Genomic DNA, 14813 nt, shown 5'->3' on the forward strand with positions numbered 1-14813 from the left:
AAGAGCCTATTCTGAAATGATAGGTTCCACCTTTACCAGACTGTAATCCAGCTGCTGTAGTGTTGCTATCCTATAAAAAGGAGATAGAGTGCTGAAAAGCTTGTCACTGGTTACATAACAGTTCACCATCAGAAGAGCTCAAGAGAGCATATGACAGAAAGTGGGTTCATAATAATGCTGGAAGACGTTCACAAGGATCCTATATAAAAAAAAGCATATTGGAGAAATATAGTCTGGGGGATGTAGTAAGGATGCAGTTAGGGTTCAGAATGCAGGTCAAGATTGAATACCTGAAATCAGTTGGAAAGCTGCTGAAAAAATAAACAAAAGCCAGAATGTTGGCAGAAGCAGGAGGAGAGACAGGAAGGTGATGTATTTTTTTTTTTTGTTACATTTGTACCCTGCGCTTTCCCACTCATGGCAGGCTCAATGCGGTGGGCAATGGAGGGGTAGGTGACTTGCCTAGAGTCACAAGGAGCTGCCTGTGCTGGGAATCGAACTCAGTTCCTCAGGACCAAAGTCCACCACCCTAACCACTAGGCCACTCCTCCACAAATGTACCCAAATGTGCTTAGTTATCAAAACTGTCAGACCCTGAAAACAAGATAGGACCTTGACTGAAGCTTAGTTATTATAAATGCCAGACCCTGAGCTGAAATAGTTTGATTAAAAGAATACTCCTACAGATTTTATTATGTAATGATGATGCCATAGGCCAGGGTGGACAACATTTATACACAGAGGACTGTATGAATGTCAGTACTACCCCTAGAGAGCTGCAACATTAAGAATTGTCAGAATCAGAAATGCACAGAACTCTATAGATCCTCTGTGATAGATAAATAAGTACAAATTTAGCTAAAAATGATATAAATGTAACCCAAAAGGTTTAAATAAACTTACTTGGGGTCGCTGGTTGCAGGAGCACTGGCCGGGAATCGCGCTGGAGTCCGGGTTGTTTTTGGGCTTGGGGCTTCTGTTTAGGTTCGGGCGGCGGCTTACAAAAAATGGCGTAGTCGGCAGGATTCGATTGCAAAGTCTAGAACCACTCCGTATCACCCTCAGGGAAATAGTCGGTGAGAGAGGTTTAATCGTACAATGCACCACTTGCTGAGAACAATGGGGGCCGAGAAGAAGAAAAGATGGTCTGAGTATCTGACAGAGATGTGTCAGATCTACAATAGCACATTGCATGGGTCAACAGGTTATACACCAGCACATCTATTCTTGGGACAAGAGACATTGTTGCCCTATAAAGAGTGGAGCACAGAGAGAGAAGAAACTCAGCAAAAGTTATCTGCGGATGAATGGTTAACCGAGCATGACCAAAAATTGGCTGAGATGAGAAATTTGGCCAAGGAAATATCTGCGAAAAGTGGGTTGAAGATCAAGAAGGCTTATGACCTGCACGCCTGCGGACAAGTTCTGGAGCCTGGTGTGTGGGTCTTAATAAGAAAACAGGGTTTTGCCGGGCGTCATAAATTAGAGAACTTTTGGGAGGAGGAACCCTACCAAGTGATAGAACGGTTGGGTTCTGGGAATAATGTGTATAAACTCTGTACCAGAAAGGGTGTAGAAAAAACATTACATAGAAATCACTTGAAACTTATCAATTGGGATATATCTGATGTGGATGTAACAGTGGCAGAAAATATCCTGGATGAAATAGAATCTAGAAAGCTCACAGAGAATGAACAAGTGTCTAGTGAACCTAATACATCGTGGCTCACCAGGAGGGATAATCCTCAGAGAAATGAGCCAGATGTAGAAAGGGAAAGTGTTGTTGTGCATGTACCTGAGGTACGAGTTTCGGAGAGAGCAACAAAAGGGAAAATTCCTGTATTTTTAAGGGAGCATTTTATTATGCAATAATGGTTGTACAAAAATGGAAGTAATATAATAGAGCGATTTACAGGGGAAATACTGAAATGTGGGGGAAAAGGGAGTTGGTGAAATGTAAAAAAAAATGTTTACTGCATACATTTTTTTTTTAACTGGGCTAGGGCGAATGTAACCCAAAAGGTTTAAATAAACTTACTTGGGGTCGCTGGTTGCAGGAGCGCTGGCTGGGAATCACGCTGGAGTCCGGGTTGTTTTTGGGCTTGGGGCTTCTGTTGAGGTTCGGGCGGCGGCGTCTGGAGCGGCGATTTTGAGTGGAACGGCAGGGAAGAGGACTGGCATCGCTGGCGGTTCTCGGGCCCGTTTGCTGTTTCGGCGGAGCAACGGAGAAGAAGGGGAGGTCTGGGCGCTGATTGGCCCTGCGTCGGTGTCCGATGTCACGTTATGACGTCAGACATACACATCCGACGCAGGGCCCAGGAGATCATTAATTTTAAAGGGAACCGGCTCTATTGAGCGGGAGAGCCGGTTCTGAAGATAAAAGAAGTTGGGAGTGAGACCGGAGATGGCGGAGAGAGTGCTCCGGTGCACTCTCCCAACATTTTTATTTTATTGTTGTGGCGGTTCGGGCGCGGAGTGAGGGCAGCACGCGCCAGGTGGAGGAAGGGAGCGCGTGAGGAGAAGAAGCAGCTGATGACACAAGCCAGCTGTGATCTCGTGGACGGATTGGACAGGAGGCTCGCGCTGGGATGAAAAATGAAGATTTTGGGGGCTTAAGGAACACTCAGGTACTGATATTTTTATTCATTTAAAATGCTGGTTAGGTATATATGTTTAAAAAAGTGTTCATGTTAATGTGACAAGGCTGTATTTGTGTGCTGGGAAGTTTTAGAGTGTTGGGCTCGTGCTAGCAGCGTAAGCTCAGGTGTGGGTTCTAAACCTGGCAGTTGGACAGTTGGGAGGTAAGATATGAGACTGGGCAGACCTGTGGTTATGTGCTCTGTTTAGTTGTGCTGGAATTCTGTTTAAAAAACTGAGAAAGTGAAGTCTGAAGGGGGCTGATGTATGATTTGAGCTGAAGAATGGGTAATTACTAATTTGTAAGAGCCTCGCGGTGATTTTAAGGCTCTAGAGTAATGTATGCTGATGCATGCTAGTCTGAAAGTCTAACCTGGCACCAGTGGAAGTTTTAATTACAGTTCTATAGCTGCTGCATGAGACAGAGATACCTTGTGAGATTGGTGAACATAAGCCATTTATTCAACTCAGTTGAATTCCTTTGTAAGTAAAGGAAGATAATAATTGGGAGTTTGGTAACGTGGAAAAGTTTTAGTTGAAGAACTTTGGAACTGTTGAACAGTTTCTGTAAACTGAGGCTGTTGCTATATATAGATATACTTATTGGTATTTATACCAATTTTATAAATTGTGTTGGATAAGGCTGGGAATCATTATTTGGGAGGGAATTAGCTTAGGGACACATAATTATCCGTTCTTTTATTTGGGGTAAGATAGGGATAGCAGAGTTGAAGTAAGAAGTAACTTGAAGTTTCTTTGTGGTTGAGTCAGGGATAAGATAGGGTTTTACTTCCTTTGAGTTTTTGAGTTTAGTGCAGTAGGTTCTACAGTTCCTGGTTCCTGTTCCCTGGCCAGGGGATCTTCGGCTTATCATCAGATATGGTACCCAACGTGAATTAAAGAGGAGGAAGAGCTGACAGAATGACATCAAATTAGAGTATCCTTTTAATTGAGAAATAAATGAAAGAAGGACTATTAGAAACAGTAATGTTTATACTTAACTTGGTCATCTGGAGAAGAATCTGAAAAGAAGAATAAAGACAAAGAATTTACTCCTAGCATTAAACTGTCACTAAATGAGTCTAGTTACATGCAGGTTCCGCTTATGAGGTAGAAGTATTTAGAAAGTACTTATCTAATATTTGTTAAACACTTTAGCGAGGGAAAAGTGACCTGAGTGAAGAGATAAAGAAGTAAAAGTTAGACTAGACGTTGTGATTACAAGAGTTTTAAAAAAATGTGAAAGAAATTGTTTGAGTTTTCTTGAGTTAAGATTTTAAATAAAAAGAATATGATTTTATAAACAAATACCATCTTGTTTAATTTATTTTGTATCCCTCTCCCTGCTCCTGAGGCATTCAGAGTTGGCCTGACTACACATAAAGAATACTACTTTGGATTCCTGACTGAAAAATTTAAATTCTCAGGAGGAGGCGGGGCTTACATAAACAAACTGCTAAAGAGGTTATTCTGAAAATATTTGTAAAATACAGTATTTAAAATCACCAAAACTCCAGTTAATGACATTTTCTATATATACTTCCCATGGTCTTATGAGGCTGCATGAAATGCAGTGGTAGGTCACAGGTTGCCCATCCCTGCCATAGGCTTTAGTTGACATATTGAGAGTCAGACTAACTAAGAAAGGAAACTGTTAGTCTTATCATGAGCCCTTGTGCCTAGGCCGCGGCCTAGAAAGGACCTTGGCCAAGGCCTAGGGTAGACCAAACAGGCACTATGAAGTAACACGGGCCACAAAGCCCCACACAATCAAGGTAATCAGCAAGCACCACCAGAAAAGGGGAATAGATCACTCATGCGGGCCACAAGGCCGATCGGGAACCCATTCATACAGAGTCCAAAGAGTACGGGCCGCAAGGCCAAACTGGAACCAAATCATACACTAGGGAAGGGAAAAGAACAACAAGAGATCACAGGAAGGACTGGGGCTCAGGCGGCGCACACAGCACCAGGCAGAGACACAAAGGAAAGGACGTCAGACTAAACTGGCAGATACAGACAACAACCATAGGAAGAGAATACAAGAAAGGCTACACAGTAACCCAGGTATTGGAAGGCAGTGCCCACAGGGGAAAAGGGAAAGGCAGGGTCAGAGCAGGACACTATAGACTCAAGAAACCTAAAAGAGCGAAGCTCCACAGAAATGGCCGAACAGGAAAAGACAGACTGAAGAAAAGGGGCTGCTAGAATCCACCAGGCAAAGGAGGGTCAGGACTCCAGAGCCAAAACAAACACAGCAGGCCAAGAGCAAGAGCAGACAGGAAGAAAAGGCAGCTTCTAACTAACTAAACCAGGGAAGGAGGACAGAGTGCCCCAAAGTCAAATAACAAACACAGGGTACCCAGAGTAAAAGCAGAACACAGGGAAGGACTGCCTTCAAATACACAAACAAGAAAAGAACCAGATCCCACAAGAAAATAACAAACAAGCAAAAGCAGACTACAGAGAAAGGCTACTTTCAAATAAAAGGACAGGAAAGAAGCAAGGCTCACAAGAGTACAGAAAGGGTTAAAGCAGACACCAGAGAAAGGCTGCCTAAAAGAGGCACAGCTCACAAAAGACAAATACCAAGCACTGAACATAAAGGGTTAAAACAGAGTAGAGGGAAACTAAACAAACAAAGCAGGAACCAGAGACAAATCAACACCACAGCCAGGCAGGGAGAAAGGAGGCAGAGAGACAGCAGACCCAGCTGCACTGCAATGAAGCAATCAAGGAAATGCTGGTTACAACCAGCACACACAGAGACCACAAACAAAGAGAAGAGCAAGCAAACTACAAAGAATACACACTGTGCCTTGAGCACAGACTAAGCAAGAGAACCAGAGTTCAGCTAAAAGGAAATAACGCTAGAGCGTCCGCTGTAGGGAGAGGTAAGTTTAAATAAGGTCTGACTTCTGACGTCTGCTGCTTCAGACATCAGCTCAATCCCTGACAGGCCAATCAGAAGCGAATCCCAGTCATTCCCCTGCCTGTCTCAGTAAAATCATAATAGAAACTTTACAGATTTGTTGGAAATGTAACCTGAAGTCCATTGAGTAGGGGGATTTGTGTTAGCTTTACTTGCATCTGTGTTTATCAGCAATGCACATGACATGAGGTAAGTGCATTGTCTCTGCATTAACTATATGGGAAGAGAATGGTCATGCCCTCAACAGTTAGCATAGAGGCTTTGCAATTACTGCATGTTCATTTTGGCCACTAATATGCAGTAATTGCAATTGATGCTTAGGAGGGCCTAAAACCAAAAACTAAAATGAAATTTATTTTTTGTTTCCTTCTACTTAAATAATCCAGAATGAAACTGTTGATGAGGCTGTGTTCTTCCTCCTGCCTGCTCCCTCAGCTCATGCATTGTGAAAGCAGATGCTTAGAGGCACTGGGCAAGAGGAAGAAACAGTGGAAGTTTTCCTGTGGGACAAAGTTTTCTCTTCCCTAGCACCCAAAACCCTCTGTCTTGCTGCATATTTTCTCAAAGCAATCTCTTAGGGCCCCTTTTACAAAGGTGCGCTAGCGTCTTTAGTGCACGCTAAAAATGAGTGTGTGCTAAACGCTAGAGATGCTCATATATTCCTATAGGCATCTCTAGCATTTAGCGCACACTAAAAATGCTAGTGCACTTTTGTAAAAAGAGCCCCTTATTACCAACCCCCAAATCCCAGTGCCTTCATTCATATTTAAAGCAAGCATCTGCTGAAACCTCCTCCCGTGTTGATTTACGCTCGCCCCAGTCTGCTACTGCAGCTGAGTCCTTTATAATTTAAAATGGTTTGGAATTAAAAGCTGATAAACAACTTACACTGGCAGTCTGGTACCTGTGGCAGAGGCAGGTTTGTAAATGAAAAAAGGAGCAATTAATCACTGGAGAAACTGCTGCTCTGGAGAGCCACAACGTTTTATGAAGACGTTTGGAGGAAGTACGACAATTTATGAGGAATGATATTTTTTATGGGAAGAAAATATAAAAGTATTTATACACATGTAATACATTTCCAAAGATGACAACTGCTTGGTCTTAACAAGATTAGGCACAGACTCTCATGTCCATCTGTGCTGGATGAAGCAGTTAAGGTGATGTGATGCCTTACATTTCCCAGGACTCTAGTTGTAACTTGAACATTCTATAAGAAATATTTTGCAACAAATATGCAAACAAATGACCAGAACGGTTCCTAGTAAATATGGTTGTGGTCTAGCTTTGCTCTGTTCTAAAAGGTGGACATCGCAATCAATAAGTGACAACCAGACTTTCAGGCATTCACTGGATTTCAAGAATAGAATAACTCAGCAGTTAAGAGAGCCAACAGGCCACTTACTTTCAAATCCTCTCACTTTCAGCCTAGATGGAAGCACACAGCAGTGGCTTTGCTCCCTACTACCATCCGCAGACCTGGAGTCTGCCAGAGCTGAAAAAAGGAGAAAGCTGTTCTTCTTTTGTTAGCACAGACCTCGCCTTATCCTGATGAGGTGAGCAGAAACAGGAGTTGTACAGAAGCACGGACTGTTCACTGGAAGGATAATGCCATTAAAACCAGGTCAAGGGGCTTTTTGAAAAATGTCACCCTCCCTCCAGGTAAAAGTATGCACACACTGATACTTCCGTTCACTTTTTGAGGGATGGGGTTATGACAGGGATTGCAGTGATGTATATCATTTTATATTTCCAAAACTGCACTCACTGTTTTAGGCAAAGAGGGTATTGTGGAAAAAGTAGGTACAAGTGTACACGGGTACTTTTCCTTAGAGAGAAATCCAAACAAGAAAGCAGCAAACTGCATACAGATACCTGGGTGGCTGGTGGACATGAGGGTCGCCTGCTCACTTGCCTGCCTGGTGTGAAGGTGGCAGACATCATGAGTCATCAAGAAATGCTCCCTGTTCCACACACAGGACCTAAGAGGCAGGCAGAGCTCCAAACATATCTAAATCCCTTCACCAATGCTCAATGGTTGGTGAAGAAATAAGGGATTTAGATATGTTTGGAAATGGGCAACATTCTGGGAAATGGTGAGCCTATTCCAAAAGGATGAACTCCACCTTAACCGGGATGGAACCAGACTGCTGGCGCTAACATTTAAAACGAAGATTGAACAGCTTTTAAACTAAAAAAAAAAAAAAAAAAGTGGGGGGAAGCTAACAGTTGTCCAGGAGCACATGGTTCAGTGTGGAGTATTCTTGAAGGATACTATTGAAACAAGATATTTAGGGAATCCCAATAGAGAGGTTTCAACAATGTGGAAGAAAGCCAGGAGTGTTTAAGGGGAGAGCAAAGTGAAGAATGCAAATTATCCCATCAACTTCTAAGCAGTTTGTAGATGCAAGGAAAAAACAGAATTTGAATTGTCTCTAAACATGCTAGACGTCTAAAAATAAGATGGGAGAGTTAAGTGAGTCAACCAATTACTCCCTTTACTTAAAAGATGACTGACCAACATTTTTCTGCTTATGATTGTAGGTGCTGTGATAGGAACTTTAGTCCGGCTCCTTAGGAAGCAGAGAGCGAAGCGGGAGCTCGCCGTCGGGCGTAGACATTAATAATTATTCCAGCACAACTACCACAGCTAAGTATAGCATTAATAGTAGAAAAGGAATAAATTTATATTGTTTATATAGCATAGAGGTTTTGACTAATGAGGATTCTCGCCAGCGTGTGTATACAATAAATCACGCTGAGCGTTACGGTCAGCTGTTTAGCTAATAGCAAGATAAGCTGAGACCGGGAGTCTGAAGTCTTTCCTCTTTAAACAATATAGTTATCCAAGAAGTAAAGTTAGAGTTTGCTATTTTGTGGATGTAATATAGTAATATAAGACAAGAGCAAACACCGGTGTGAGTGTTCTACAAAACATGGAAATACTTTTAAAACAAAAAGAAGGAAATATTTTTTCACTCAAAGAATATTTAAGCTATGAAACTCTACCAGAGGATGTTGTAACAGCGTTTAGCATATCTGGGTTTAAAAAAGGTTTGGACATGTTCTTGGAGGAAAGTCCATCGATCAGTAGCATGGAACGTTGGTACTATTTGGGTTTCTACCAGGTACTTGTGGCCTGGATTGACCACTTTTGGAAGCAGGATACTGGACTAGATGGACCATTGGTCTAACCCAGTATGGCTATTCTTAACCATCCATCTAAAATATTACGTTTGCTGAGCATCCAATATTCCAAAGCCCAGCTAAAAACCAAATATCTCAATGCACAAAATAGAAACCTCAAAGCTCCAGGATTCAACATTCCTTCATGCATTCATCATTATTATCATTGCATTCTCAAAATAAATCTTATACTAAATATATATGATGGAGAAAATTCCACTATAACCAAACTGTGGTGAAAAAAAAAACAGCTGACCAAAAAATGTAATCTACAAAGTCAACAATTCAAAAAAGCAGAGCAATAGGGTAACTAATGCTAGAAACAATCCTGATATCAAAAGAATTTTAACACAAGAAGTGACGTCATACAACCCCACCCCTTTTGATGATGCCACAGGAAGTGATTTCATAACTGCCCATCCATATGGTTACTTCTTATTTTATATACTCACTGCCCTCTTGGATTAGTCATGTGATGGGAAGTGACATCTGTCACCAGACACCTCCCGTACAGCCTTGGAACAGTTTGCACAACCATCTTGCATTAATGGGAACCATAGTAATCACCATCTTGAAAAAGGCACATGGCCTGGGCAGAATTATGACACCGTTTCCTGTGAGATCACCAAAAGGTACAGTTTCCCTTCTCCAGAGTCCCACCCCCCCCTCTGATGCACGCTGGAGAAGGGAAACTGTAGGACCAGGCACAGGCGACCTGAAAGATAAGTTCGAAGATTTCTACATCCAGTTAAAAAGAAACCATCTCCTACATTTGTGAAGAATAGTAGATGTGAATGATGATTCTCTTTTGTTCCATGATACCTGTGTTTTGCAGCTGAGAGCGAGATCAGTGCAGTTTCTTTGATGTAGCTGTCAAGGTGGAAAATCCTACTGTTGAAGCACTCTTCACTGGTCTGGATGCAGGTCATTCTTCATTTCACTTCATAATGTGGAACTTGTACGTCGTATTGATTTGGCATTGCCTCAGAACAGCCTGAGCTCTTGTTGGAAGTATCCTGCTTATAATTTATTGTTCCTTTAGAATAACTGTTTGTTTATGATCTATTGACCCCTTTTGCTCCTGACACATCCTTTTGTCAGGGCGAAACATGGTCCAAGTTGGGCATTTTGTGGTGAAATCTTCATTGCTGACTAAAAGTTTTATTTTATCGAGAAATGTATTCTGCTGTTTTGACTGTTATTTGTGTCATCTGCAGATTAGACTCCTCTATTGTAGTCCTTGCAACCAGAAATGGGCATGGCCACGTGTCAAAATATGTAAATTAAGTTTGACAAAAGCCAGGGAACCTTACTACTTATGCCACTCTGCAATAAGTTCTTGTCCATGTTGTACTCTGCCCAGTGAGTTCTCCTGCCATGCCTTGATGTTTTCCTACAATCCTAGCAATCTATGGCTGTGCGTTGCTCTTCCCTGTGTGATATACACTCTCTCAGAGCTACCAGGGTTAGCTTCACCCTCCAGTGTGCCAGCCTTCTGGTAACTGAAGCTTTAAGACTCGTACTGTTGTGTCTTTCTTTGAGTTTGCCCTCTGTCTCTCATCATTTGCCCTCCTGTTAGTTGACCGAAGTTCTGTTCTTCCAATTATTGTTTTGTTGCTTAGTACTTGTGGTCTCTTTTCATTTAATATTGTTTACTGTATTGCTGTGTGATATTAGTCTCTGGTGAGACTTACACAGATTATCTTAAGAACATCTCATAACGTCACCCGTGAACCAGCTTCATTATGCACAGCTATCTAATGTGCTACTATTCTATCATTTTACTTCTTACAGCATCTAGAATTAGCCTACTTCACTTATTCAATGCATGATAAATTATTCAGAAATTATGTTCCTCCTTGCAAACTATCAACAGATCTGTGGGATTTATTAGGACAAAGGACTTCTACAAATATAATTGGGTTTTATAAAACTAAATGTGGAATAGAAAATTATCCTTCAAGAAAGTAGTTTAAAACAAGTCTGTTTCATGGGAGTTTTAGCTATTTTTAGTTGATCTAAATAACTTATTCATAACTTTGTCAGATGTTATGTAATATCTCATAGTTAATAGAAAGTAAATTTGTATAAATTAAGGGGTCAGTATTTAAAGGAGTTTAACTGAGCAGAGAGATTATAACAGCTCAATCCTGCTGAGCTGGCCAGCCGCTGATATGCAGCAGCAGCACTTAACCAGATAATGCTGCTGAACATTGGCTCTAATCCTTCCATTCCCTAATTGGCTAGGTTAGGGATGGTCTGGGGCCGGGGTTTGGACAGAGCCATTACTCATTTGGTTAGCAGCAATAGTCAGTCTGCCAACCAGCTCTCCTAACTTTATCTGCCGAGTTAACCAGGCACTGGTCTGAATATTGGCCAGTGCCCAATTAACTTCTGGATTGCTTCACTAGGCCAGATATTGAATTCTCAAGGCCGGATATACCCTGGCATTGAATATCCAAGGTTAATTCTTCCCACAGCTATGAGCAGTCTACATGCCACTTACTGCCGCAGGCTGAATACCGGGCCCTTAATCTTTATGGGAAGACTAAGAAGCATAGATTGGAGGGATGTGAACTGGACAGATTTCCATGTTTACAGTTTTGTTTTTATTGTTGTCCCTCCTGTAAATGTTTTATTTATTGCATTTGTATCCCACATTTTCCCACACATTTGTAGGCTCAATGTGGCTTACATTGCTCCACCATGGTATCGTCATGACAGACTATACCATGACAATTACATAAGAACATGGAAACATAGTGTATAAAATCATCATGTATACAGAGAATGTTATAGGAATAACAGATAAAGTGGTAATGTACTATAGTTCAAATGATGGATCGTTATGGTATGTTCTATTAAATTTATGTTAATAAATGTATTTAATTAAAGCAACCAAATTGTTTATTCACATTTACAATACGTTTTGCCTTACACCAATAGCTAAGAGAATTCCAACATCAAATATCAAATAAATTTATAAGACTAAAAGAGAAAGTCATATTGCACCCCAAGATGGCCACACTTTATTAGAGCTCAGGAATGGCTGGAAAACCAACCTGGATACCTGCAGTTAAGTGTCTCTGTAGCCAGCCTGAAAAGTATCAAGAGGCTTTCTTGTGAGTGCAAATTACAGGCATAAGGTGACTGATTTGCAGGAGTTTGCAAACTAGGGGGCAGAAGACCCTGAGTGGGCCACATGAACACTGGTGAGCAGGTTTGAGCACTGAATTAGATGAGGAACTGCATGTGGAGGGAGCCGACCCCAGTAAAACATTGAAAACTTGACTCACAGATTTCAATAAGGACATAGCTTTAGTCAAAGGGGGACCTCACATCAATGATTTCAAAGCTAAAATTGGATGTTAACACGAGGGCCAGAGGCTGGAAGAGGCAGAGGAGCATATTGGGGAGCACCAGGAGCAACTTATTGTACAGCACTTCTTCTCGTGATAATAGGAGCAAAAATGATCTTCAAAATTGATGGAGCAGACTTTTGAAGTCCTAGATAGTTTCTGCCTTTTAGGATCAATCGTCAACATCAAATGCTCCAGTAGTCAACAGATACACTGCAGGATAGCCCTTGGTAGAGATGCGATGAAGGAATTGGAGAAGATTTTCGAGTCATGTGATGTTTCATTACCAACAAAGATTATAATTATACATACAGGACCAGATTCTATATATGGTGCCTGAAAAATCTGCACAAAATAAATTTCCACCTAAGCATATTCTATAAGTGGCACGTAAATATTGGCACAGAGATTTAGGCACAGAGGAGCATATTCTATAACAGTGCATATAAATTTTGGTACCTGGTTAAAATAGCCCCGGCAAAAAAGCTCCAAACAAAAAAAGCTCCCAAAATAATAGTCCCTGACATAACAGCCACCGTCAAAACGGCCTGCCCACAGTATAACCCTTTACAAGTTAGCCACATGACAAAAGGACCCAATTAGGATCCCCAGAATCTGGGACTGCATTTTTTTCCTAATAATCTTACCTTGCCAAACAGGATAAGGTTGGTAGGACTATGAAAATGACGACAATATTGTTGTTTTTTTTTTAATTAGCATGTTGATGGAAGAATAGTTTCTTTAAATACTCCGTTCCTTTTATCTCGCTGCACCTCACGCCTGGAATAGACTTCCCGAGCATGTACGTCTAGCCCCGTCTTTGGCCGTTTTCAAGTCCAAGCTAAAAGCCCACCTCTTTGACGCTGCTTTTGACTCCTAACCACTGCTCACTTGCCCTGTACCTTTTCTCCCCTCCTCTTTAATTCCCTTACCTCTAGTTGTTCTGTCTGTTACCTGTCTTATTTAGATTGTGAGCTCTTTGAGCAGGGACTGCCTTTTTGTGTATGATGTACAGCGCTGCGTATGCCTTGTAGCGCTATAGAAGTGATAAGTAGTAGTAGTAAATAGCAGAACAGATCATGAATACCAGTTTATAGCTATAGACTTTTGTTTATTTATATATGCTTTATGCAATTGAATGCTGGTAGGAGTCTTTATCAGTGAAGATTTCAATTGTAGTTTATTATATTTTTTGTGCTGTATTATTTTTTCTTAGGGGGCTGTTTTGTTAAGGGGCTATTTTGTCAGGCATTGTTTTGTGGGAGGGACCATTTTGTCAAGGGCTATTTTGTTAGGATGTGAAATGTCAAGGGTTATTTTGTTACAAGGCTGTTTTGTCAGGGCTTTTTTGTTGGGGCTGTCAGGGCTATTATGACTGGGTGCTTAAATTCTGGTATGCCTACGAAATACCCATTTCCCCACCCGTACCCATACCCATGCCCCTTTATGGCTCCACACATTAGAATTTAAGTGCTGTGCATTACAGAATACGCTTAATGAGTTATGCGCTTAAATTCAAATTATTACCAATTAGTGCTCATTATTGCTTATTAAGTGCTGTTAAAAATGCTGATTGGCTTGTTAAGCCAATTAAGTTACATGCATTGTTGTAGAATACGCTTGGATTTCAGTGTGGAATGCTAGGCGCAATATAGAGAATCCGGCGACAATGTTTTTTCCATTTCACTATATGATGCGAAAGGTGGACAATGAAAAAGCAGGACAGAAAGAGCATTGAGGCATTTGAGTTGTGGTGTTGGAGATGACAGTTATGAATACTATGGACAGCCAAGAATTTGAACAGATGGGTCTTTGACAAAATATAATCTGAATTCTCACTAGTAGCTCACATGTCATGCTATTTGACAGAGTTCCTAGACAAAACAATTATGTTGAGAAAAGTTGAAGGAAAAAGAGAGCACGGAAGACCAGCAATAAGATGGATTGACACAATCACAAAAGCAATGAATGCTCCATTAAAAAGCTTCTGCATACAAATGGAAGACAGTATGTTCTGGAGAAAGTTGATCTATATGGTTGTCAGGAGTTGACTTCGATTTGATGGCAACTAATCAATCAATCAAAAGATAAGGTTTTTTTAATGCTTTGGTTTTTATAGTGTTTATAGAAAGGATACAGATAGAAATACATTATTGGGTTATAATAATTGTCATCCTAGTGCTTTGAGAGATATCCTCCCTTATTCACAATTTCTGAGGTATAGAAGGATTTGCATCACCAGAGATGAATTTAAAACTCAATCAAAAAAATTAAACATTTGGAGGGGCATAATCGATAGGGGCGCCCAAGTTTTCCTGAGGACGTCCTCACAGGATGCCTCAGCGAAGGGGCGGGGAAACCCGTATTATCGAAACAAGATGGGTGTCCATCTTTTGTTTCGATAATACAGTCGGGGACGCACAAATCGCAAAATTTAGGTCGACCTTAGAGATGGTCGTCCCTAGAGATGGTCATCCCCGATTTTCAGCCATAATGGAAACTGAGGACGCCCATCTCAGAAACGAACAAATCCAAGCCATTTGGTCGTGGGAGGAGCCAGCATTCATAGTGCACAGGTCCCCCTCACATGCCAGGACACCAACCGGGCACCCTAGGGGGCACTGCAGTGGACTTCACAAATTGCTCTCGGGTGCATAGCTCCTTACCTTGGGTGCTGAGCCCCCCCAACTTCCCCCAAA

The sequence above is a fragment of the Microcaecilia unicolor genome, chromosome 3 (assembly GCF_901765095.1).
Source record: "Microcaecilia unicolor chromosome 3, aMicUni1.1, whole genome shotgun sequence".
Classification (NCBI taxonomy): Eukaryota; Metazoa; Chordata; class Amphibia; order Gymnophiona; family Siphonopidae; genus Microcaecilia; species Microcaecilia unicolor.